The 26,131-nt window shown below is 45.5% G+C and overlaps 1 protein-coding gene and 1 pseudogene across 2 annotated transcripts in view; both read left to right on the plus strand.

Moving 5' to 3' along the window:
- Mpp7 (membrane palmitoylated protein 7) overlaps nt 1-26,131 on the plus strand; it is a 219,718-nt gene that overhangs the window by 24,185 nt on the left and 169,402 nt on the right. The gene's annotated exons all lie outside the window — the stretch shown is intronic.
- On the plus strand, nt 11,101-11,666 carry LOC114695689 (annotated as a pseudogene).

Here is a 26,131-nt window from a genome sequence, read left to right on the forward strand (position 1 = left end):
TTGAGACACAATGTGAGTCCGTCCTCGACCCTATGTGGGGAGCCTGTATCTGTGGACACCCACCTCCTCTCCCTGGGTTCTATTTGTCGTTGTCCCCCCACCCCACCCCCCACCCCCATTCCTCGGCAATTGCTGTTTTACTCTGTAATCAAATCACTGTTTTTAGCCCCTTAACGATTGTTTTTCAGAGGTTTCTTCTGGAGCACATGATGATGGCGATCACATGATCTATGGCAGCTGATCAAGCTAAAATTCTCCTCCTGCTACATAAAGTCAATACAACCTATGACCCCTTAGATTCTGGGGACAGAACCTAGCCCCCACTTCCACTGTGCCCTTTCTTCAGGAAGTAGCCAGTGAGAGAATATGTCACCCCCTTCATACCTGTCCTCAGGATCTGGAATGAAGGGATAATTACCTAAAAGCCTCAGGTGGGCTGAGAAGTTCTGGAAGGAAAGTTGACTGGACTGATAACTCCTGGTGAAGCTTCTGATGAGGAGATCTATATACCAAACCCGAAGGTATCTTCCACTTCCAGACTGCCAAGGAATTGACCTGCAAATGGATGCTCCCATCCCCAAAGTTCCCCTTTTCTCTCCTGTAAAACCTCCATGCCATGTGTGTGCACAGTCTCACTTTTTGGAGAGATTGCGGCCATTCAGTTGTTCTGACTAAAGAGCAACTCCGCTCTGGACATGCCTGCCTGCTTTCTTCTCTTTCCACTTAGCCTCCGTCGACCCCGGTCTAACCCTATCTGTTGGATATTTTCCTGTGGTCATATCTGTATTCAAAAGATCCCTAGTGGTCTTGTCTCTCTTTCTCTTTTTGTATGGACACAGCCCCGCTCGCGTCTCTTGTCCCAGAGCTGAACACCATGCCTTCAATTGAGCTTCAGAGTTCTGATGGAGAGATGTTTGAAGTTGATGTAGAGATTGCCGAACAGTCTGTGAGCTAAGAAGACATGAAGCCGTTCTTCCATCGAGCGTCAGTGCAGCCATACTGGAAAAGCTCTCTGAGTGCGCTCCCGCCATCAGCACCACGAGAAGGAAAGCGAGCAGCGGCCAGGACTCCTGAAGGTTGACCACAGATTTTCTGAGCCACATCCACGGTTTTCTTGATGTCATGCGAGACTGTTGCCAGGATGACAGAAGGAGGACTCCCGAGGAGATTCCCCAAGCTCTCGGTATAAAACACGACTGTCCTGCGGAGGAGCAGGCCGAGGTTCAGAAGGAAGTAGTGGTGTGACAGTGGTGTGTGTGCCTGCCACCGTTGCATGAGAGGTCTCATTCCAAATCCCAGTTACACTGGGCTGCTTGTCACAGACCAGCAGCAAACCAATTGTATTTGAATAACATTAGCCTCATCCCCTGCATCCTTTGAGGAGATTCCAGTAGATTCCAGACCCGTGCCCGAGTTCCTTCCAATATGGACAGAAGTTTTCTCTCCTCTCCTCTCCTCTCCTCTCCTCTCCTCTCCTCTCCTCTCCTCTCCTCTCCTCTCCTCTCCTCTCCTCTCCTCTCCTCTCCTCTCCTCTCCTCTCCTCTCCCCTCCCTCCCCTCCCCTCCCCTCCCCTCCCCTCCCCTCCCCTCCCCTCCCCTCCTCCCCTCTCCCCTCCCCTCCCCTCCCCTCCCCTCCCCTTTCCCCTCCCCTCCCCTTCTCCTCTTCTCTCTTCTCTTCTTTTCTTTTCTGTTTTGTTTTTTGAGACAAGGTTTCTCTGTTTAACAGTCCTGGCTGTCCTGGAACTCCCTTTGTAGACCAGGCTGACCTTGAACTCACAGAGATCTGCCTATCTCTGTCTCCCAAGTGCTGGGATTAAAGGTGTGTGCCACCACCACCCCAGGCTTCTTTGTTATTTATTCAAGAAAACTGGCTTGTTATTCTCCGTGGAAAGTGGATTTGGGGCTTTCTCTCTTTCTGTAAAGTGATTTCTTCCTGGTTAATTGTCCTGTCAGTGTCTGAACTTTTCGGAGATGGTGTTGGAAAGTAAACCACTTAGCAAACTGGTCCTAGAGTGGAATCGACAGATGTGGTCTCCACTCCTGGGCTGGAAGCTGCAAAGGGCAACTTGCAGTTGGTGTTCTGGGCGCGTAGTTAAGCTGCGGCGGCGTCTGGGCCTCCTGGTCAGATAGCATCCCTGTAGCTGATTAGCTTGCCTGCCGTGGGGCTCTCTTAACTGGGCCTGAGGACTAGTTTGGTTTTTAATGTTGTTGTTTTTAAAGATTTATTTTTCAATTAAGTATGTGCACACGTACCTGTGTGTGAGTCTGTGCATGTGAGTGCCGTGCCTGTGGAGGCAGGGGTGCATCACACGGTCCTGGAGCCAGAGTTACAGGCAGCCGTGAGCCAAACTCCAGTCTGATGCAGGTGTGGTATCTGCTTCTAACCACTGAGCCATCTCCCTAACCCTTGTCCTGTTTAAAATTTTCAGTCTTCTTAGCTGTTTGCGTATTGCCTAGAGATTTGTACTACCCAGTTTGTGGTTTGGGGAGTAGAGAAATGCAGCTAGACAATGTGTTAGCCTTTCAATAAAAAAGACACTTAAAAACAGACCAAAATCCAAAACGGTTACTTTCTGTTTGGGGACCACCAGGCTTTTCCTGGGTGAGCTTAGAGTCATCTTCAAGTCCTAGGCCCTCCTTTCACTTTAAAATCCACTTCTCCCTTAACATTCTGCCTTGAGCTCTTATCTTCCACTTTATTACTGTCACCCCGGTCTATTTATGCCCAGCTCACCTCAGGCACCTGGAGTTCGCCTCTCCTGCCGTTACATTCTGAAGCGTGGCTCGGATCCTGTAATCCTTCCTCCTTCTAGCCCGTTAGAACAGTTCCCACTTACAGGACCTTGGGACGGTGAACACGTCTAAGAGTATCTGAGCATGTTGGCTGAGGTAGTCGTCATAACAGTCCTCTGCCTGGAGAGCGGTGGGAGGCTTGGGACAGGTGTACACTTAAAATGCTGCAGCTGGCACAGATCCTCTGGAGTCTGGAGCCCTTCCCCTGCTCCATTGTTCCTCATATCCTGCTCTCCTCGGAGCAGTCAGCCTTATCCTTTTCAAAACATCATAAACCTGTTGTGTAATCAAGTCAGTTTCTTTGGTCTTTTAACTGCTGTCCCCTCATTCTGGCCCAGGCATCCACGGTGTTGAGTCTGTGAACACACACCTGCTTCCCCGGGTACCGGCAGCCATGGTTCTTCACTTGGGGTGCCTTTCCTTTGCTTGTATGCTATATCTGCTTGTGTCTCTGTGGTCCTGGAGATTACAACCCCACCCACTGAGCATGCTCCAGCCCCCTGCGGGGTCTTTGTTTTTCATAGTCTTTTCATCTTTAGTCCCAGTCTGCTTTTAACTGAGGCAGGCAGGTGGGTAAGGGGGGGAATGTGTGGAACAATACCACATGTTCCTGTGTGGACATTTAAATAAACTTTAAAAAGAGAGAGAGAAAAAGCTAACCAACCCAATAGCCTCTTGTTTTTATCGGATTTTTTTCTTTGACAATTTTATACATTGTATCCAGTGCATTCTGATTGCTCTCAGCCCCGCCCTCTCTCATTGCCCCTTCCCGTCACCCTCCCTTTCCTACAAGCCCCTCCCCCTTTTCGTTTTGTGACCCATGAGGGGACTTCAACCTTGCCTTCTGTGTGGCTTTGGATTGGTGCTCTCAGTTGGAGCCTGGTGGGCCCAGAGTTGAAAAACCCCCTTTGCCCTGTTTATTTTTTGTGGCATTAACTCACCGTGGTTTATCAATATTATGTGCTACCGTCTAGTTGAGCACTTTGCGAGTACAAGGAGGCTCTTGCCTCACGTCAGTTATAAGTAGTTATAAATCCTTTCTGGGTTGGCCATACCGCAAGAAAGCCCACTACTTGTTAATGTTCATGCTTGGGGTAAAAGCACATGATAGTCTTTTTGGTCAGGAATAGTTAACAAATGACTGGCTAGGAAATTGTTTGGATAGCAGAACATAATGGGGTAGACGTGCAGATTGGTGGCATTGCAGGTCAGGCAGGAGTGGCTTGCTCAGGATGTAGTAGGAAGATGGCCAGACAGGGTGGTTGGCTGGGTATGAGCGGTAAGGGAAGTGAGACTTACCAGGGACTCTAAGATTTGTGATTTGGCATCTGGATGCCATTGACAGGCTGGGCGGGCAGATGAGCAGCTTTAGGAGGTAGCAGAGATGCACCCAGTTTTCAATGTGTTAACTTTGGGGGGCTGGTGTGCTAAGGGAACATGACACTTGGCTATTATGGTGGGCCTGGGATAAAGGTAGGTACAGGAAGCTGGAGATGGTAGCATGAAGGTGGTAATTATAGTTTGTTTTATGTCTTTCCTTTTCTTCTTGAGACAGGGTCTTGTGTGTAGCCAATGCTGGCCTGGTACTCACCATCCTCTCACCTCAGCTTCTTGAGAGCTGGTATCAGAGGCTGTGGCACCAACATTTTCTGGTTCAGCAATACCTCAGGAGTGTGTCGTGTAAACACCTTAACTGGCTGATTCACCGGGATCCATTGAGTGCCTATTATTTGAAAGACCTGGGCAAAAACTTACATTCTTAAGTATAACCTAAATGGAAGGTGGCCAGGAGTGGATGAGCCATGCAGGAGGTGAATGCTGAGGGCAGCTTATGGCTCTTGATGATTTGTGATGCAGAGCTTGATGGCACTTAGAAGACCAGGAACAGAGGGTGGCGACTTAATTTCCGTTGGGGGACATACTGGCTAGATGCCTGCTTTGTAGCCTGTGACTTGAGCCTTGGTATTTCAGTGCGGGGAGTGTGAGTGCTGTGCAAGCCTTGGGTCATGTGGTGTGTGATTGGTCTATAAATCTATTTTATGGGTTTTGTGGGTTGTGGAAACTGAATAATTGAACTTATTAGAAAGCCATTAAGAAAATAGGTAGAGTTTGGAAATCATATTGTTTTGTTTCCATGTTAATGTTGGAAATGCTTTTGATGGTTGAAGACTATTGGGCAAAGTTCAGGGAAGACTTGGTAATTAGAACGTACTTAAAAATATTTAATCCACTGTGACTATGTCTGTGTGAGTGTATGAAGTAGTGTGAAGTCACTTTAATACTTTATTTTTTTATTTTCATTTTTTTGATGTTGCTGGAGATAGACCTGAACTCCTGGCACATGCTAGGCCAGCAGTCTCCCACCGATCCAAACCTCCTGCCCCAAGCAATTCTTCAGAAAAAGTTAAAACAGGGCAGCAGCTGCAGGTTATAACAAGGCCAACAGCTTTGCTTTGGAAGTGTTTTCTGGTCCCGTCCACACCACTAGCCACAGTGTTGCATGCAAGGACTCAAAAGCACGCGGTTGGGGAAGCCCCACTAAGCATGTCATTTATGGGCACTAGAGGAAAAGCACCACACACTTGTTTCAGAGGACTGTGGCTCATTCTCTGTCACCACAGCGAAAGTGTCTCAGCTGGCGGGATCCAGGAACTCCACTCGGCAGATTTTCCAGTCTTTTTTTTTTTTTAACTTGTGGCTGTATGATAATTTTTACACACCTTTCCCAGTAAATACACCCAAGTCCTCCTGAGCATTTAAGGACTGCAGAACCGAGGGTGGTCACAAGTCAGCAGGGCCCAGTAGACAGGTAACTCATCAGACACACAGGTGCTGCTCCTCGGTGGACTACTAGAGGGAAGTTGGAGTTGCTGTCCATAATTGTTCCTTCTCTCTTTTATGTTTCCACAATTACAATAATATTTTAAAAGCATTTAGAGCAGTGGTTCTCAGCCTTCCTAATGCTGCGACCCTTCAATACAGTTCCTTATGGTGTGGTGACCCCCAACCATAAAATCATTTCATTGCTCCTTCATAACTGTAACTTTGCTACTGTTATGAATCGTAATGTAAATATCTGTGTTTTCTAATGGTCTTAAGTGACCCCTGCCTGTGAAAGGGTCATTTGACCCCACAGAGGGGTCAAGACCCACAGGTTGAAAACTGCTGATTTACAGACTCAGAATGGTTGGCTTCCTGAATGATTGAGAATAACCAGTTTTGGCATCCTGGGAACTTTTGCCAGATGAAGGTGTGGTTAGTGGTTCAGTGGGGTTTGGTTTAAGGCCTTCCTTCCCTGTGTTAAAATCCTCCTGTTTGGGGCTAGCTCGATGAACTTTTACCTGGAGCTTTTTACTCTTTTAAGTGTACGGGCCACCTGAGAGTCTCGTGGTGTCTGTCAACCTTAAAGTCACGTCACTGAATGGGGAAGCTGCAATGGATTGGGGGAACTCACTCTGTGATAAAGTTTTCTTTTCTTCCTTAAAAAAAAAAAAAAAACCCTATTCTCTCATATATTACGTCCCAACTGCAATTTCCCCTTCCTCCCCCTCCCCACCTCCCATCTTTCCCTGCAACCTCCCCTTGCTTGAGATCCACACCACCTCCACCTTCCCTCAGAAAAGAGAAGGCCTCCCAGGCATGTCAGCCAAGTTAGGTGTAACAAACTTCATTAAGATCAGGCACAGATTCTCACCTCAAGGTCGGATGAGGCAGCCCAGTAGGAGGAAAAGGGTCCCAAAGGCAGGCAAAAGAGTCAGAGACATCCCCATTCCCACTGTTAGGAACCCTGCTGTGGGATGTTCTGTATGGCAAATGTGTTGCTCTGATTGGTCAATAAATAAAATACTGATTGGCCAGTGGCTAGGCAGGAAGTAGAGGCGGGACTAACTGAGGAGAAAAGAAAGAACAGGAAGGCAGAAGGAGTCACTGCCAGCCGCCACAAGGACAAACAGAATGTGAAGATGCCAGTAAGCCACGAGCCAGTGGCAAGGTATAGATTTATGGAAATGGATTAATTTAAGCTATAAGAACAGTTAGCAAGAAGCCTGCCACGGCCATACAGTTTGTAAGCAATATAAGTCTCTGTGTTTACTTGGTTGGGTCCAAGCGGCTGTGGGACTGGCGGGTGAAAAAGATTTGTCCTGACTGTGGGCAAGGCAGGACAACTCTAGCTACAGAACCCCACAAAAACACCAAGTTACACAACCATGACATATGTGTTGAGGACTTAGGTCAGCCCCATACAGGCTCCATGATCTCCCAGAGACCACTTGAGTCCAGGTCAGTTGATTCTGTGGGCCGTGTTCTTGTGGTGTCCTTGACCCCTCTGGCTCCTCCAGCCCTTCCTCTCCATCCTCTGCAGGACTCCTTGAGCTCTGCTTAATATTTGGCTGTGGGACTCTGCGCCTGCTCCCGTCAGTTGCTAGATGAAGTCTCTCTGGTCTCTCTGATGAGGACTCTGCTATGCTCTGGTCCCAGAACACTCTGCAGGCAGGACAGACTGTAGGTCAAAGGTTTTGTGCCTGGGTTGGTCTCCAAGTCCCTCCACTTGAGGCCTTGCCTGGTTACAGAAGATGGCCAGTTCAGGCTCTGTGTCCCCCATTTCTAGGAGTCTTTGCTAGGGTCACCCTTGTAGATTCCAGGGAGTTTCCATTGCACTAGGTTTCTACCTGACCCCCAGAATGCTCCTCAATTCCAGTGTCTCTCCCAATATTTTCTCCCTCCCTCCCCCTTCACTTGACCCCTTCTGTTCCCACCTCCACCCCAGTTCACCCTGAAATTGATTGTTTCCTCTTCCCAGGGAGATCCTTGTTTCCTCCCTTAAGCCCCCCTTGTTACTTAGCCTCTCAGAATCTGCGGACCGTAGCATGATTATGCTTTACTTTACAGCTGATATCCATTTATAAATGAGCACATGCTGGTGAGTTTTAAATGATCGACTTGACACACTCTGGAATCAGTCACTGGGAAGAGAATGCCAATGAGCAATTTTCTAGATCAGGTTGGCCTGTGGGCATGCTGTGGGTGATTGCCTCCATTGCATTAATTGATGTAAGAAGGGCCAGCACAATGGCTGGTACCATTCCCAGGTTTAGGTCCTGGCCTGTGCGAGTGTAGAGAGGGGGCTAAGTGTGTTTATATTCTCTCTGCCCTTGACTGTGGATGTGATACTGCCCAGCGGCTTCAAGTTCCTGTCTTGACATTCCCCAAAGATAGACTGTAATCTGGAATTGGAAGTTGCTTAAGCCCTTTCCCCCCAAGTTGCTTCCCCCACCCCAGGGTGTTTTATCACAGCAACAGAATTGACACTAGGCTAACCTGCCTGTTTTACAGAGAGGAAAAAGCTGAGGCCCAGAGGAATGTGGACTTGGCTAGTACCATGTCGATACCCCTTTGGCTCCATATCTCCTAACTCTGTAGGTCTTTTTCTTTTTGAGTCAGATTCCCTGTCTAGGTCTTGGCACCCTTCATTAGTCAAAGTTTGAACTACAATTGTCTGTTTCTATGTGGTTTGATGTGATAAATATTTTATATTTTTTCATTTTTATTTATTTATTTTTTTCCTATTATCAACTTGATACAGTACAAATTCTTATCCTAATAGTGAAATGTTTCATTGAGGCTTGTCCAGTAATTGAGTAAAACCAAAACTTATTATAAGCCACAGTCATCCTAGGGTCCCCCCTGCTATATAGCCTCCCTGGTTCTGTGGGTTGCAGTCTGATTGTTCTTTGCTTTATATCTAGTATCCACTTATGAGTGAGAACATACTATGTACATACCACCTTACACCTGTCAGAATGGCTATGATCAAAAACACCAATGACGGTCAATGTTGGAGAGGATGTGGAGCAAAGGGAACACTCCTCCATTGTTGGTGGGAATGCAAACTTGTACAACCACTGTGAAAATCAGTATGGCGGTTTCTCAGAAATCAATCACCCTTAAGACCCAGCTATACCACGCTTGGGCATATACCCAAGGAATGTTCAATCATACCACAAAGATACATGCTCAACTATGTTCATAGCAGCACTACTCATAATAGCCAGAACCTGGAAACAACCTAGATGCCTGTTACCTGAAGAATGGATTAAGAAAATGTGGTACATATACACAATGGAGTACTACTCAGCAGAGAAAAACAGTGACAGCATGAAATCTGCAGGCAAATGGATGGAACTAGAAAATATCATCCTGAGTGTGGTAACCCAAACCCAGAAGGACAAAAATGTTGTATATTTTAAATATCCAAACTTTGGGGATGGTGTTTCTGGACAGTTACTCCCTCATGTTGGTGGTGATTTAGAGAAGGTCATGCTGGATTGACTTCTGTGGTACTGTCTGAAGACCCTGCGGACAGCACGGGAACTCAGTGTGGGCTTACATAAGCCTTGTCTAGACTCATAAGCAATCCAGTTAAATTCAGGCACAATTGGTTGAGCAGCTACTGCTGTCAGTCATAGTCCAAGGCTGTGAATCAGCCCTGTGCACAGAAGGTGCTCCCAAGGCGCTTCCTGTTAAGAGAGATGCATGTCCTCAGCACACTCATGGGGAGGGTTCTTCCTTCAGTGTTTATGTGGGTTTCTGGGACTGAACTCAGGCCACCTGCCTTGGGCAGTGAGTGCCTTTACCTGCTGAGCCATCTTGTTGGCCCCGCTCCTCCTCTTCCTTCCCACCCCCTCTCCCTCCCTCTTTCCTCTCTCCATCCTCCTCAGAGTTTCATATCTAGTCCAGGCCAGCCTATAACTCGTGATACTCCTGCCTCAGCTTTTAAGTGTTGTGATTATAAGTGTCTACCACAGTGTCTGGTGTCCTTCCTCTCTTCTTAGAGCTGGACCAGTAGGATTAGAATGTTCAGGGAGCTTCTCCATCGGCCACCAGAGGTCCTAGGTCAGTCAGATGAAGAAAGCTTTATGCAAATGAAGTATTTTATAATCACAGTCTCCGTGATCTCAACTATATAGAGGCAACGCTTGACCTCTAGACAGTGTGTGGAATAATCTGGACAGGAGCTGTGGAATGAAGATGTTTGGCCTTCCTGAACTCATTCTGTGTGTATTAGAATTTGTACCAATAGCAATTCATGAGGACAAATGAGATTACTAAGGTAGAATGCCAGCCTTACGTAGAGGCCATCTCAAGAGATGCTTGGTGCTGTCACTCCTGCCTCAACACTCTGTGTATCCAAGGAAGCAAATATCATGTGCTAAGGGTTTATTGGTCATCGGTTTTTCCTAGCAACACAACTCTTAGGTGTTTTTGTTATTTTTTCTGTGGCAATGAGAAATTAAATATGTGAGGATAAAGACATCCCACAGACAATGTACTCAGGAGTTGCAGAGAGGTTCCACCTTTCAACAAAGCATTCTATGGTCCACTAACCGAGGGTGTCATCACTGAGAGGGAGGGGCCGTGCCAAGGTGTTAAGACAACAGGCCCTTTGAGCACCTTATCTACCCTGTGTCTGAATGCCAGTTTTGTCAAGTAGTTGTGGAGTGAGTGAGTTCACATGGCTGAAGTGCTTAGGGCAATTGTGTGTTTTGAGACAGGGTCTCACTGTATAACCATGGCTGTTCTAAAACTCACTATGTAGACCGTGGTAGCTTTGAACTTACAGAAATCTGTCTGCCTCCTAAGGGCTGGGATTTAAGGCATATGTTACCATGCCCAGCTCTAGAACAGGTGTTTTTTTTTTTTTTTTTTTTTTTTTTTTTTAAAGTACTGTTACTATTTTATGTTTTTGAAAAAATATTGACTGGTATAAAGGAGTAAATACTTTTTATTTGTAACATAAAAATGAGTTTATTTTGTAACAAAACTCCATTTCCTTTTAAAACACTAGCCCTTCATGTCTTCTTACCCTTCTTCAGGTACCACTGGAAAGAAACATCACATTATGCAGATTAGTTGCTGTGTTTTGTGGTTACAGAGAGCTTTATGGGTCTGTGTGTGATAAAGACGGGTCAGTCTGGAGCTGGGGAAGAATGGTCTCCTTTACGGTATTTGATTTGTTTGTGAAGCTGAATGATTTGTTGGACCTAGCTGTGGTGTGGTAACTGGTCATCATTGTGCTTAGAAGGTTCAGATACTGTGCAAGGGCAGGTCCTTCTCCAGAGCAGCGGATGTGATTAGAGGCGGAGCCCCTTTTGGTGGTGTTTACAACCCTGGAAGATGGGGTAGCACAGGTCTGATTTGCCCTCTCCTCCTTACATTCCCTGAGCTGTGGGGAACAGCAAACCAAGTATCTCCTCCTTATTTATCCCTTATGCACTTCACCTACAAAATCAGAGCCCGGATATAAGCAATCCTTTTCGCCAAGATGGCGCCGAAAGCGAAGAAGGAAGCTCCTGCCCCTCCCAAAGCCAAAGCCAAAGCGAAAGGCCTTGAAAGCCAAGAAGGCAGTGCTGAAAGGCGTCCACAGCCACAAAAAGAAGAAGATCCGTACGTCACCCACGTTCTGGGGCCCAAGACCCTGCGGCTCAGGAGGCAGCCTAAATATCCTCGAAAGAGCACGCCCAGGAGAAACAAGCTTGACCACCATGCCATCATCAAATTCCCCCGACCACTGAGTCAGCCATGAAGAAGATAGAAGACAACACCACACTTGTGTTCATTGTGGATGTCAAGGCCAACAAGCACCAGATCAAACAGGCTGTGAAGAAACTCTATGACATTGATGTGGCCAAAGTCAACACTCTCATAAGGCCTGATGGAGACAAGAAGGCATATGTTCGGTTGCCTCCTGACTATGATGCTCTGGATGTTGCCAACAAAAGTGGGATCATCTAAACTGAGTCCATCTGGCTAATTCTAAACATACTTTTTCACCATAAAAAACAAAACAAACAAACAAACAAACAAAAAAACCCAAACAAACAAAATCAGAGCCCAATGTGGAGGGGGCCACCTGTGTGAATCTGAAATATAAGCTTGTAAAATTGTTTTTATAATAACAATGTACTTTAGAAATCTAAAAATGTGCGTTCATGTTGTAAGATAACTTGCAGGGTGCTCTGTGGTGGGACCCCTGCCTCCTCCAAATGTTAGTCAGTGCTGTGCTCTGGCTTCTTCTCCCTCCTCTGAGCACATTAGTGCCTTTCTTCCTCAGAGCTAGGTTCACGGTGGACCCTCTGCTGGCTTGGCCTTATCTCTCAGATGGCTGCAGCCTCTCTTCTCTGTCCTGAGTGGTTCATGCCAGGGTTCAATTTCATCTTCCTGCAGAAATTCCTTGTTCACCCAGTGCAAGAAGGTGTGCCTGCTCACTGTTCACAGTTGTTAACCTCTCATAGAGAACATTCTCCTTTCCTTTAGTGCTTATCTCATTTTGCAATATTCTTTGCTTCAGTGTCCCGGCTCCTTGGGTGTTTGTTGGTTTCGCTGGCTACGCTGTGCAGGAATAGGGCTCTCCTTAGTTTGTTCTTCGTGATAAGCCCAAAGCCCAAAGGCAGGCGCTGGTGCGTAGAAAGGACTCTGTGGTTGTTGACTCACCGAGTGGATTCAGTGAACAGCGAGGTCAGCGAGTATTTCTGTAAAGGGCCAGATAGCAAATATAGTCATACTTTTAGACCTCTTGATCTCTGCTGCTAGTGCTCTTCTCTGCCATCTAAATTCAGTAGTGGCTCAGGTGGTATGTAAACATGTGGATATGGGTGTGTTCCAGTAAAACTTAATCACTAGAAGCAGTGATGGCCCAGCTTGGCCTTTGCTGGCCTCTGAACTAAGCACGTGGCAGAACATATTGCAGAGGGTGCACTTTAGCCCTGACATCTGAAGTGACATTGATGGGCTTCATGACTAAGGGTTTAGGATGAAGCCAATCCTGGCAGATACAGCAATTGGTCTAAACATTAACCAGAATGGGTTGAGACAAAAAATATTTACTGATCATATACGACATGCTAGATACTCGGAACCAGATAAAAGGCTGGTGGTAGGCAAAGGCTTTGGTCCTTGAATGGATCCTGCCTGTTGAGAAATAAGCTAGCAATTAGTCATAGTGCCTTTAGTGTATGGATACACGCTAGTGTATCCAAAGTGTATGGATAGTGTGCATCCTGTTAAAGACTTATAACAAAACTATGTGAAGGCATTATGGAGACCCAGAGCTTAGAGGGAGTAGGAGACCATAGAGCTTGGCTTTGAAGTTTGAATGTAAAATCCTTTGACTTCACGGTCACACTCAGGTTTAGGTCCTCAGCCTACATCTTTCTTTACAGACTTGCGTAGTTTTGAACTTCTTACTCGAGAGGCTCTTGCGAAGGTGAGATGAAAGAGGCTTCAAAGTTTCTGGGCACGGAAGCACCCGTGCTTGAAGGTATGCAGCCGCACCATGGCTGCATTATGGTGAGCACTTGATTCAAATATAGGCCTGGGTAATTCAAAACTGTGGTCTTCCCATTCTTGTACTTGTACTTGTTATTGCCATTAAAATCGCATGTATGCATTTTTGCATTACATGTATGTACAATGTATGCATTGATGATAAAGTTAAAATCCCCACTGTGTATTCCTTAGTTTGTCCAAAGGGAATGCACTATTAGTGTTGAGTAGATTGTAGGGATTTTCTCTGCCAAGTGCTCCATTGGAGAAAGAGATTGAAAGTGGAATTAATTTTTTTAAAGATGTACAGACATTTTGATGTGAGCTGACCTTACAATACAAGTGTATCCCTCTGACCGTCTCTTGCTTGTCTTTTACCTAGTTTAATTTCTTTAGTCTGTTGGCTCAGTTCTACCTGCAGGGACAGCAACCATGCAAACAGCACCCCTGCGGGCACTCCAGGCACTGTCTCTTCAGACAGGGACAGCAACCATGCAAACAGTACACCCCCTCTCCCCCACGCCCCCTGCGGGCACCCCAGGCACTGTCTCTTGCCCTCCCTCCTGTTAACAAAGGTTTGCCTGTTTGCTCAGAATGCCAGTGCTGTGTTTTCTACTTTTCTCACCACTTCCCATCGTGTCCCTTACCCTCGATCAGCTTTCCACCCTGGAGTCACCCATGTCGTGAGTGAAGCTGGTGGAGAGGATGCCTTCTGGTGAGTCTTTTTTGTGTTTCTCGGTACCAGCAGCACACGGCGATGCAGGCTCTGCCTCCATCCCAAGTCCCCTTCTTCAGCATCTGCAACGGTACTGCTAAACAGATTTTCTAAGCCCTGGTGGTAAAGGTCCTTTTCCTCACAGGGCCCATCCCCAAGTTGACCTTTGAGAGCTTTCTTTTTTAGTTTTATCTCCCACCTTTACGTCAGCATTTACCTCGTGTGTTTATCCCAACTGTCAGACACAGTTTCCTTATCATGCTGCGTGCTTCCTACGGGCGGTGTTCACTACAAGCTGTTGCTGTAGCATGGATTAATCCGCAGTCTTCGTCATACTGTTTGCCCTTTTCTTGATAGCCGAGACGATGGTTAATACTCACTGTCAGCTTGACTGGATGAGAAGTCATTGAGGAGCCATGCCTTTGGGCATGTCCTCCAGAGCCTTTCTAGAGAGGTTGAACTGTGGAGGAGGCCTACCTTGAAACTGTGACGTAACTGTGGGCCTGGGTCCCAAGCTGAGAATGTCATCTGAATGACTGCATTCCCCTGGCTTTGTCTCCTGAACTGCTCAGATGGGAGCACATTCCTGCGGCCGGCCATGATGGCCTGGAACCTCAAGTGTGAGCCGGAATAAATCGTGCCGCTCTGAAGTCGCTGCTCATCAGGCGTTTGGTCAGAGTACCGAGAAAAGGAACTAACATAGTTTGAAGTGACATTTTATTTAGCTCCTGCACCCTAGGGTTTCGGGGATTCAGGGATGGCGTGTTTGATTTCATCAAAGCAAACCCCAGCATTAGTTGAAATCTCAGTCTCCTCAGGGAGATTTTGCTGGTCACTGCCATCCCATCCTTCCAGCCAAGTCAGTTCAGAGCTCAACTAGGATTCATGCCTGCACGATACACCAGGCCAGGTATACCCACAGTGCGGCATCTGGAGTCAGCCAACTGCCGATGAGAAAAACTAAGAAATAAAAGTGTCTGTGTTGAATGTATTCAGACCTTGTTTTGCTGATTGTTATTTCCTAAACAACACACAACAACAACAATTTTCACAGTGTTTCTCTTCTATCAGGTATTATAAGTGACCCGGAGATGATTAGCATGCACTGAGGGCATGTGTGGGCCCTGTGCAAACCCTAGACCATTTGAGGAAGGTGTTTGAGCAAGTGTGGAGTTTGCCATCCTTGGGAATTGTACAGCTCATCTGCCTGGAGTACTGAGGCCAGGCACCCGGGCCATGGTGCCTCACTTTCTCTTCATGCTACCCCTTGTCCCAGGCCTTAGGATGGAGCCTCTCTCTAGGTTCTTGGACTGTTGGTCCTGATTTCTTTTCTGGAGATGGAGTCTTGCCTCTGACTATGGACCCACAGCCAGTGGCCCCAAAGGATCCCCTCGTAGATATGAGCACCCTACCTACCTGATTGCTGAAGCCGTGGCCTCCCAGTTCCAGTACTTACTGCCCTTCCCTACCCAGTGGCCACCTTACTTCAGCTGCAGGTCCTCTGCCTGATGACAAGCTGGGCAGCCTTGTGCATCCGCCCTCTCCGCCCATCACTTCCCATCTCCAGATTCCCATCTCCAGGGTCCTTCCCAGTCCTCCTGGCTACTCAGGTCATGCTCTGTGCCCATGTTCTCAGAAGTGGAAAGAGTTCAGTGCTAATTTTATAGGTTTTTTTTTTTCTTTTTGTTTTTTTTGTATTTTTGTATTTGGGTCCTGAGTCCAATTGATTGATCCTTACATCAACACTGATAGAAAATGTAGCTCTGCGGAACTTCTAATATCCAGCAAGTAGAAGGGACATGAGGTTGGAGGTTGTATTTCCTCCATAGCAGTTACCCCCTGAATCTGAAAAGAACAATTCTTGTTTTCTGAATATTTGTCTCAAGAATGATGCGAGTAGCCCTGCCTTTCCTGGACCCCTCAGATCACTTTTCTGCTTTCTCCAATTCGGGAGCTGTTGCTGCTGTGGCCCATAGCAGCTGTTCCATTCAGTCTGAAGATGCAACGCTGGAGAGCTGTGGATGTTCTGTGAAACATTTTATAATTGCATCTGACTTACAGGTGCTCAGACATCCTGTGAAGCAGATGCAGACTCACATTTCCCTTTGTATCAGAGGTTTAGTTTTCTACCAGCCTTCCCAAGCCACTAGAAAGAGTTCTTGAGTGGATCTCCAGAGTGTGCTGAACTCAAGACCTGGGTGGATGAGGCAGAGTGCCCATCAGCCAAAAGAAGCCCAGCTACCATCTTATGCGTATCCATTTTAAAGGGAAAGGAGGCAGGGTACGCACCAGTAAACACTTTTCTCTGTTTTTAAAATATCGTTTCTGAAATGCATTGGTCGACTCAGAATATATTGCTGGTGATTGAAAACACAACATAACAAAAATAGACCTGATTCTTCCCACTTGGTCCTTTTTTTAGACGTGATAACAGTGTGATTCTGCTGCATTGCTAGCAAAGTAGACTCCAACTTGATCCTGAAGCGGGATGATTCTGATGTCATGTTCATTGGCAATCATAGGTGACTTAAGGTTGCTTGATAGTTACTGTAGGACAGCTACATGGAAGACATTTAATTGCAGCGACACTATGAGAGACATTATTGTCTCCATTAAGCAGGGGATAGATACTGGTGAGTGCAGCTCTGTTGGTTGACAGGTACTCCAAGAGTTGTCATTTTTACCTGTTCATTTGATTAATCAGGGTAATGTAGGCCCTCAGGAAGTTTTCCTTTGTGTTTTGAATTTTGATGAGTATAACCTCTAACTGTGATTAATAATGTTTACATCTGGTGGTTTCTAGTATCCAGATCACCAGTGAATTTATTTCCTTTCTTTTTAGAAAGGATTTATTCTTATTTGTCTTTCTGGGTGTCTGTGCATTCATGTGTGAGCGCCCTCAGAGACCAGGAGAAGATGTTGAATCTTCTGGAGCTGGAGTTGCAGGCAGTTGTGAGCCACCCAGCCTGTGTGCTGGGAACCAAAGCGGCCCTCTGCGAGAGCGGCCAGCGCTCTTTCATCTCTTCAGCCCTCTCGCTGCAGCCTCTGAAGCCGTTTCTACTGTCTTGACCTGTCTAGTAATTTTTGGTCCAATGTTGGACACTCCAGAGGCTCCGATGATGCTGCCCTCTGTAGGATTTCTTTAGCTTCTTGCACAAGGTCAGACTGGAGGAGCCACCTAGATCTCCTGAGCTGGAGCCGGTCAGGCTGTTTCAGTCCCGCTTATTTGCATGCTCCTTTTCCAGGGGTAGTTTCCCAGGTGTCTCCCCTGGGTCCCTTGGGTTGCATATAAAATCTGGTGGGATGTAAAGTGTCCTCAGATTTTGTTGGACCCTGGATTCCTGTATTTTCCTTTCTCATGGTTCTGCTCACGTTCTAGCCGTGGGCTTCTTTGCCTTGGTTTGCATAGGATCTGTGAGCCTCTTGAGAAAATGCTCCTCTGGCTGCAGCACCCCCTCACCCCCCCACCCCACCCCCACCCCACCCCGGGGTCACGGCCAAAAAAGCCCTCTCTGCTTTGCTGGCTCTAACTCTAGTCGTCCCCTTCCCGGCGCTGTGTAGCTCTTCTCACTGCCTTTCCTCCTTCTTAACCTTTTATTTCCCCCATAGTGCTAGGATTCGAACCCCAGACTATGAGGCAAGTGCTTCAGCTCGGCCGCATTCTGGTCCTTAATTTTGTTTGGAGATGAGTTCTGACTATACGGCCCTGGCTGGTCCGGAACTTCTGTTCTTCCTGCCTCATCCTCCCATCTGGGCAAGGTGTGAGCTGAACACAGGTTTGTTTGTTTTTTTGGTCTGTCTTTTCCTCCACCATCACCACAGGTGATGCAGTGATGCCATGGCATGTGTTAGAGCAGTAAATTGATTTTATTAATTTTCTTGTCACATTTACATGTGTTTGGCATTTGATGTAACAATTAGCCAGTCTGATTTGGATGGAATTTTATAGTGACATTTCCCTAAGAAAAAATATTTGTTTCTAAAAGCAAATCATTGAGCCCAGTTAAATTTAATGGGATTATTACCTCTGAAGCTTTAGAAAAGTAATTTTCCCAAATATTCTTGATTTAGTAATTTAGTGAACGTAGTTTTTTTTAAAAATAATTTACTACTGTTTTAGAATTTATTATGATCAAGAAAATTTAACTTATTTTTTTCTCCACTTTCTGTTTTGCTTACAGAGTAGCCCGTGTAAAGTTAAAACAAAAACAACAACAAAACCGTGTGTGTGTGTGTGTGTGTGTGTGTGTGTGTGTGTGTGTGTGTGTGTGTGTTGTTAAGACAACTCATGGCGGTTGTTTCTGTTCTCCTACCAGGTGGGTCTAAGGAACTGAACTCAGATCGTGGGGCATCTTAAGCATCTAGTAGCCTTTATAACAATTATTACTTTTTCTCTGTGTGTGATAGCTGCACACAGCTACTTTCCCAGCTGTGTGTGATTGGAACGTGACAGCAGGGGTGGGAAGGGTGGAGGGTAATGCTCAGGCATTAGTTCTTCCCAAGGTGGAGACAGCAGCTGGTCTACCTGCTGAGCTGTCTGCTGGACTCAGCTTCTTCCCCTGCTCCCCATGGAACTTTTCATACATTCCTAAAATAAAGGTAACCTAAAAATATTTGAAACATTTATGTTGAGAAACTGAAATACTTAAAGTTAACTGCTTTCTATTTTACATGCTTCAAGGTAGATATGGTTGATTTCCTGGCACAAAACGATGTTTGTGGATTAGAACTTGAAAGCAGTAGGTTAAGAGGGCAAGCGTAGAAGCCTACAATTAAGTTTGTCATTAATAACTGTAAGTAAAAGATGACTTCACATGGGAACTTGAGGCTGTAGTTAATTCTCTTTTCAACCCACACCCCTCCTTCACATGGGATGTTATTAAACGAGGCAGTGGCACCAAGCAGACACTCCAGCACCCCCAAACATCGCTGTCTCATGCTGTGCATGAGATCAGTTTTTCAAGCTTACAAGGACAAAACAAGAATTCTTTTGTGAGTCACATTCTTTTGTGAGTTACATTCTAATCACACCAAGTTATGAAACTGGCTGCAGGGCCACACGGTCACTCTACAACCTAAATACATCATGGAATTCAAAATCCTGTAACTTGCCCATCTGCCAAGGAACTTTGGATACCATGTTAGGAACCTGCAGTGGAGAAAGGAAAATGTAAAATGGTTTACTTATAAAATAGAGGTTTTGGTTAGCCTGTTGATGACAAGTGAGATTGTAAGGAGACAACTCCTACCCAGGGGATGAGTAAATCCCTGAGTTCGATATCAAACACATCACCAGAAGGCAGTGGCTGAGGTATTTGGATAGCTGTGGTGGTTTGAATGAGATCGGCCCTCATAGGCTCCTATTGGAATGCTTGGTCCCCAGTTGGTGGAACTGTTTGGGAATATTAGGAGGCGTGGCCTTGTTGGAGAAGGTGTGTCACTGGGAGTGGGCTTTGAGGTTTTAAAAGCCCACACCATTCCCAATTAGCTCTCTCTTTCTCTCAAGATGTAAGCTCTCAGCTACTGCTCCAACACCATGTCTGTCTGTCTGTTGCCGGCTCTTGGCCATGATGGCCATTGACTCACCCATCTGAAACTGTAAGCCTCTGTAGACTGTTTTCTATAAGTTGCCTTGGTCATGGTGTCTCAGCACAGCAAGGAAAGGAATCAAGATAATACTGTTCCCTGGAAGTCCTTGGAAGGACTCCATTAATTAATTAATGTAAGGTCTGTAACATTAATTACAGTCTAGTGAGTTTAGAGTTCGCTGTGGTAAATGAATACTGCAAAGCAAATAAGCTGCTAAATAAGTACTGCACACTCATGTGTACTGATAGGGTAGCTACACCGGTAAGACATATGAAGCTTGTTTTGAAAAAAAAAATGGATTTAAATTTTCCTTTTTTTTTCTTCCATTCATGGAGAAGATTTCATGTGAATGCTTGCTAGCTCTGAATCAGATTCCGTTATTAACTGATGTCGTAGAACTGACAAATTTAACATCCTCATCCTAGACATTGCTACTGACTCAGTACCCTAGTGAACTTCAAAGCTGCAGGAACTGTGTAGGTTTTATTTTTTTAATGACTTTTAGTAATTCAATGCAAAAATTCAAATTGGGAAATGTCACTTTTAAAGCTAGTTCCACTAGATGTGGACTGCAGAAGGATTTTTAAGACTAACAAAATATCTGTTTGAAGGAAAACATTGAAGGCCTGGTGAGTAGTTGGATTTGATTTCCAGTCTGTTGCTCTATGGCAAAACACATTTTATTTTATTTTAAAAATGTATTGATTTGTTTAAGCGGGATTTCACGTAGCTTAGGTTGACATTGCACTTTGGATTTCCCTTCCTCCTTTTTTCAAGCTCGGGGGATTACAAAGTGTACCACCACACACACACCAGTTTATGTGTGTGTGTGTGTGTCGGGGGGGGGGGCAGGCTTCATGCATGCTAGGCAAGCCCTCTGCACATCTAGCCCCGAAACACACTCATGTAATGAATCAATAGGAAGTACGGACCCATTAGAAATCTCTGGCTGTGTCTACGAATGATTTTCCATGTTTATTTCCTGGTGTTCATGAGGTCTGTTGTTGATTGTGTCTTGGTCAGTTATTGCAGCTATTACAAACACAACCTGATGTAAAGACAATGTTATGCTAGTGGAAATAAGCTTTAGTTTCTGTGAAAATAAGTGATGTTTTCTTTGGAGTTTTATATAAATTCTTTTATCTTTTCTAGTCGATTGGTTTTTGTTTCAGATTTAAAATCACAGAATACAAAGAAATGTAATTGATTTGCTTAATGAAGCCCACACTTATCTTCAGGGTGCCAGATAAGAAGTGACATTATTGATAGTTTGTGGCATGCCATGAGATGGTGAACTGTCCTCTTTTTTTTTTTTTTTTTTTTTTAACATTCCTAAGATTCCACTGCTGTCACCTCTGTGTGGTTGTTCTTTGTATGTTTGTTTGTTTTGGGGTTTTGAGGGGAGGTAAGACCTAGCCTTAGCTCATATAAGCCCCTTCCGCAGTCTACTGCACTCACCCAGTGGGAGAACCTGTGAGGGATCTGTAGAGTCCCTTCCTAAGGGACTGGGCACTCTCTGACATTCATGTGATTCCCGAGGACTACCTTGTGCTTACTGCATAGTTGTGAGTGGATGTGTGTTTGCTCGAGTATCCACTCAGTGTGTGTTTAATGAGCATCTCTATGCCAGGCACCGTGAAAGGGAATTATTATTCGTTTTAAAGGAAGTTTTAGTCTAATGGAAGAGACAGATATTGATATACATCTACACTAGTGGGTTAAACAGGCCTTGAGATCTGTGATATACTGTGTCACAGTCAGTGTATGTGGTTTTTTGTTTGTTTTTGAAAGGTTAAAATAGTGGGTAGAGTTGTCTGTTTTTTTTTGTTGTTGTTATCTGTGACATGAAATCACTGCAAATTAAAAAAATGTGAAAAATAGTGTTGAAGATTTAGTCCCATTTTATCTCTAAGCTCTCTCCATGTTCCATTTTGTATTCACTCATGCCTTGGATCCTTGGCTGGTTTATTCTAGGTCGGCTCTACCTCTTCCCCTGCCATCAATTGCTTGGTAAATGTTGCTTAGTAATGCTGCTTACCCGTGGTGCAAATTGTATCCATTAGAGATAGTCCTAGAAGTAGCGACCTGGTTATAGTCTATGACTTCCTACATGGATTTGCGTGTCCCTAGATTTCCCAGTTTCTTTTAAGGCCAACTAAATGGGTAAGTGGTATTGGTGGTTGATGACAGTGTGTTGGAAGCCACTGTCCTCTCAGTGGCTTAACCACAGCGACAGAGGTTTGATCCTATTTTTTTTTCCAGCTCCCTGTATTGCTCACTCTCCTCCCTTCCCTTAAACCACCGCTGCCCCATGCCACCCTTCTGTAGAATGCCCTCCCGCCCTAGTTGCTCCATAGTCCAGGATGTCCCTTTGGGCCAGCTGACCTGCTGGGCACAGCCCTGTAATGGCCAGAGCAAAGAAAACTGTGCTGTGCACCTGCAGAGAGCAGCGTTTCCAGAACTCTAAAGGGAGGCCTGTTCAGTCAGAGAGTTGACTTGGAGGCACAGTGCTTGTGCCGGGGTGTCATTCATGCTTATCATGTTCTTCTTCCCCTTTGACCCCTTCTGTCCTCCCACTGGTATCTTAGTCACAGCCGCTCAGGCACGTGCATAGCGTGCTCCTGGGCCACGTCACATGTGTGTTCCACTGAGCCCTGTAGTGGGGATTCTAGGAGGGACTCTGGTCTCCATCTTAAACATCCCCCGCCCCCGGATGCCTTTGAACTATGTTAGAACAAGCACAGGAAATTTAGAGGAAACGAAAAGCGCTAAAAACTGGACAGTTTCTACTTTCCATTTTATGACAACTCCTGAATAACCAGGAAAGCTGGATGCATTTGTGACTATTGTATGTTTCCAGTGTGGTACTGGAATCCTTCCTCCCCCATCATTTATAACCGTGCTCAAAGCCATGACCCACAGCCCTGGCCTGGCAGGGCTTGGTAGTTTTCCTCTTGGTGTTGGACGAGTTTCCTTCTTGGTCTGTTCGGTTCCTCTCCCTGAGGTCACCATCAGGTTGAGTGGATGTCTGGGCAGGCTGCTTGATTGCCAGCCAGCTCTCCACTGTAGATGATTAAGAAGCAAGTTTCGCCTTGTTTCCTGCCAGGGCTCTTGTGATTACGAGCCCTGTCTAGAGCTCAGATAGCATAATTAGTCAAATATAATCCACCCCTCTTACATTGAAACAAACCTATTTTGTGGTTTCTTGTGTAATATTTCTTATTTGCACTTGGGCTACTTCTGCCTGATAGGTTTGAAGTGTATTTCTCATCTTTTTGTTTACTGTTTTATTCTAGTCACTCTTGGACTCCTTGCTATGAAAGGCGATAAGATCAACATTATCTTACGATGATTCAGATCTCTTCATTGGCCGCAGTGCCATGCCTTGCAACATTAATGCTCAGAGCAGAAGCATGGTGGTTCCAAGTAATTCCTCTGCCACCAAATGGTTTGCCCTAACATTGTCATTTCTTCCTGAACGACAATCTGGTTTTTTGTTTTTATTTTTTAATCGAACAGTCTTTTCCCTGTCTTGTCTATAGTGGTTTATTTTTCAAGGAGTTGGTTCAGAAGACCATTCTGTTTAGTGTCATATTTGGCTTTCATACAACTGTGATTTTTCTGTTAGACATCTTGACTCAATTGTGACATTAGTGTCCTCAGGTGTAGGAGATGGTAGAGCCATGCACCATCACACTGCTACTTTAAGGAGAATATTGTGGTGCAGTTGAAGAGAATTCCCATAATGCCTAGAGCCTCATCTCCTTTTAGAGGTTGGCAGGCGATGTGAGCCGTCACTTGGGCAATGGTGAGACTTAAGAAAGGTGAGTTTTCATTATGAGTCATCATGTAGACCGAGGAAGTGGAAGCAAGTATCCATGAGTGTTTCTTCATGGTGTGTTTCCAGCTTCCCTTGGTGTTGAAATAGCGGGGGCACACCTTTGTTTCCGTCTTCTGAGTCATCCAACTCCCGAACCTGGTTCTGCTGCTGATGCTGCAGAAATCAAGAGGTCTTCCAACTCCTCTTCCCCTCTCACCTCCTCCCTTTTTTTTTTAAATCTATTTTTTTTCTTAATTCTATTTCTTCATTTCTTTCCTTGTTTAGTTTCCTGATTCTTCATCAATCTGATTACCCACATGAGCATTCTCAGCCACCTTTAAGACTACAATTGTAGTCTTAAATACTAAGTCAGTTTTGGGGGGTGGGGTTGGCAACCCTGTTTGCTGTGTCAATCATCCCCCCCTGTTAGCTTAACCAAAATGGAAACCATTTTGAATTTGACAGAAATTCGGATGAGCATTTTTCTGTAGCAATTCAGGACTGAAGACTTAACTAATTATTCTTTATCAATAAAAAAATCGGGAGTCAGATATTGGGGTAAGAGCCTGAAAGGTCAGAGAAGCAGGGGACCAGCCACTGGTCGCCTTTGACCTCTTCCGTTCCTTCCTGCACAAGGGCTGAGATCCTGTCTTCTGTCTACAGTCCTCCAAACCTCTATAGTTAATTTTGGTCAGCTAGTGGCTAGCTCCATCCTCTGACTCCAAGTCAGCTTTATTTGTCAGAACACGATCAAAATACCACACAATACAGGACAGATTTGGAGTGATGTGAGTAGTAGTAGTTTTTGTTTGTTTGTTTGTTTGTTTTTCTTTGTCTGAAATGTGTATCGGAAATAGAGGTTTCCCTTTTCGGGAGGTTATCTGTTGATTGCTGTTACATCAATAGGTTCAGATTTGAAGCAGTTCCAAGAGTATTTTCAGTTTCCACTAGAAGGGGGTTGATTTTGTCAAGATGGAATGGCAAATCCTATCTCGTAGCTGTTTAGTGCACCTGTTGATTCCGATAGACCTTTCTTCACAGAACAGAATAATGTCCCATTGCGGAGTTTCTAGAAAAGGAGGACCTTGAGAGAGAGGCTGTGTGCTTGAAAGATGCCGGCTTCTCGTGTTACAGCCCAGGCTTTAGCAGTCCTGACGTTTTATACCGCCCAGAAAGCTACATTACTCCTAGGTGTTTCCATTCCTGCTCAGCACTCTCTCCTCGTTTTTCAGGGAAGCATGGAATCTAGCCACGATTAGAACGCGCACAGGGGATGCTTTGGTGCAGCTGACTTTAGTCTATAAAGTTGAGCATAATGGCAGAATAAAATCTGTGCCTGCAGATAAGCATTCTGGAAGTGGAATTGGTTTTAAGATCATGAAACCTCTGTGGTTTGATAGGCTCTGCTAGATGCCTGGCGTGGTGCCACTCATTGGGAGTTTAATCATTGCTTCATAACCAGAAGCAATGCGTATGGTAAGTCACAATGAAACGGTGTTGGACTGTATCAGTTAAGATTCAAGGTCAGTTCTAAAATGCGGCCACTAAATTGTTAGCCCCCCTTTGACCCAGCAAAGCCAGAGCTGATCAGGCAGGAGGAGCTGGCTGAGAGCGCAGGAAAAGCCAGTGTGTGAGCGACAGTGTGTGTGTGTCGGGGAGGTTGCTCTGTCACTTCTGTGGCTGATCGAAGCACCTCCTTTAAACTAGAACGTTCTGTTGCAGTCTGGTGTAGCTCCATGGACTCCTCCTTGTAGACTTACTCAATCAATTCTGGGGGTAACCTCCTTACAAGTTAAATTAATTGTTGGGCCAGAGAGTCTAATCACATTGAGAATGTTGGTATGTTATCAAGTTACTTCTTTTTCTTGTTATCTTTTAAATTGTTTGGCAGTTTCATATATTTATGAAAGGAGTTTTAGTTATTTCCCCTTCCGGTCACCTCTCTTCTTCACCTCTCTCTCCGGAGCCCTTCTTCTTACCCAGTCCCCACCATTTAGTGGCTTCTTCGTGTGTGAGTCTAGTTAGAATTTCTTGATCGAGTGTAGGCCGGGGTTGTTTCCTGGAACAAGGGTAACTTATAAGTGGCTACCCCCTGAATGAATAACGCCCTCCCCAACATCCCTCAACTGCCAACAGTGCCCCAGGAAGAGGTGGGTGCCTCAGGCCCTCTCCCCGGTTCAGGGTGGAATGCTGTGGGGCCTGACCCTCTCTTTGCTCACATCTATACCTGCAGTGCCTTCCTGGACGCGCTGGCTGTGTCCTGCTCCACCCCTGCCCATCATCCTGCCTCTTCGGATATTCTCTCCACCCCGTCTTCCACAGTGTTCCCTGAGCCTATGGGGGACCAGAGCTGTCTCATTCAGGGCCAAGCTCTTCCTTCACCTTTTCTTATTCTCTCCACCCGGAGGGTCATGGGTTCTGCACTGTAGACCCCAGGGCCCGCTGCAGAAGGAATCTCCTCTGACGGATGCTGGGTACAGCACTAACCACACATGCTGAACCAGAGCTGGCACTTGAGTGGTGTGATTCTTCCTCTATGATCCACCCCCTCTTTTCTAAATTGAAAGAGATGTTTGCCCACATCAGGTCCATATTGAGTAGTTATTTAAAAAAACCCTCATTTATTATAAATATATTTTCTTACAGGTTTTAACATTTCACCTGAAGGTTGTGAAATTTGCTGTCCTTAAGGTTTCATTTTCTTTTTGATAAATAAAATCAGGGTGCCCTCTGCTGGTGTAGAAAGGAGTTGCTGAGTAGGACTAATCCGCTTCGGGAACAGACTTCTTCTATTTAAGCTTGTTTTCCTTTGTGATGATCCCTTCTGCTCACACTGCCTGTCATTAGGCTTAGGCGTGTGTACGTGCAGTTAAAGCCACATTGGGGAATAGG

Source organism: Peromyscus leucopus, chromosome 5 (assembly GCF_004664715.2).
Source record: "Peromyscus leucopus breed LL Stock chromosome 5, UCI_PerLeu_2.1, whole genome shotgun sequence".
NCBI classification, from domain to species: domain Eukaryota; kingdom Metazoa; phylum Chordata; class Mammalia; order Rodentia; family Cricetidae; genus Peromyscus; species Peromyscus leucopus.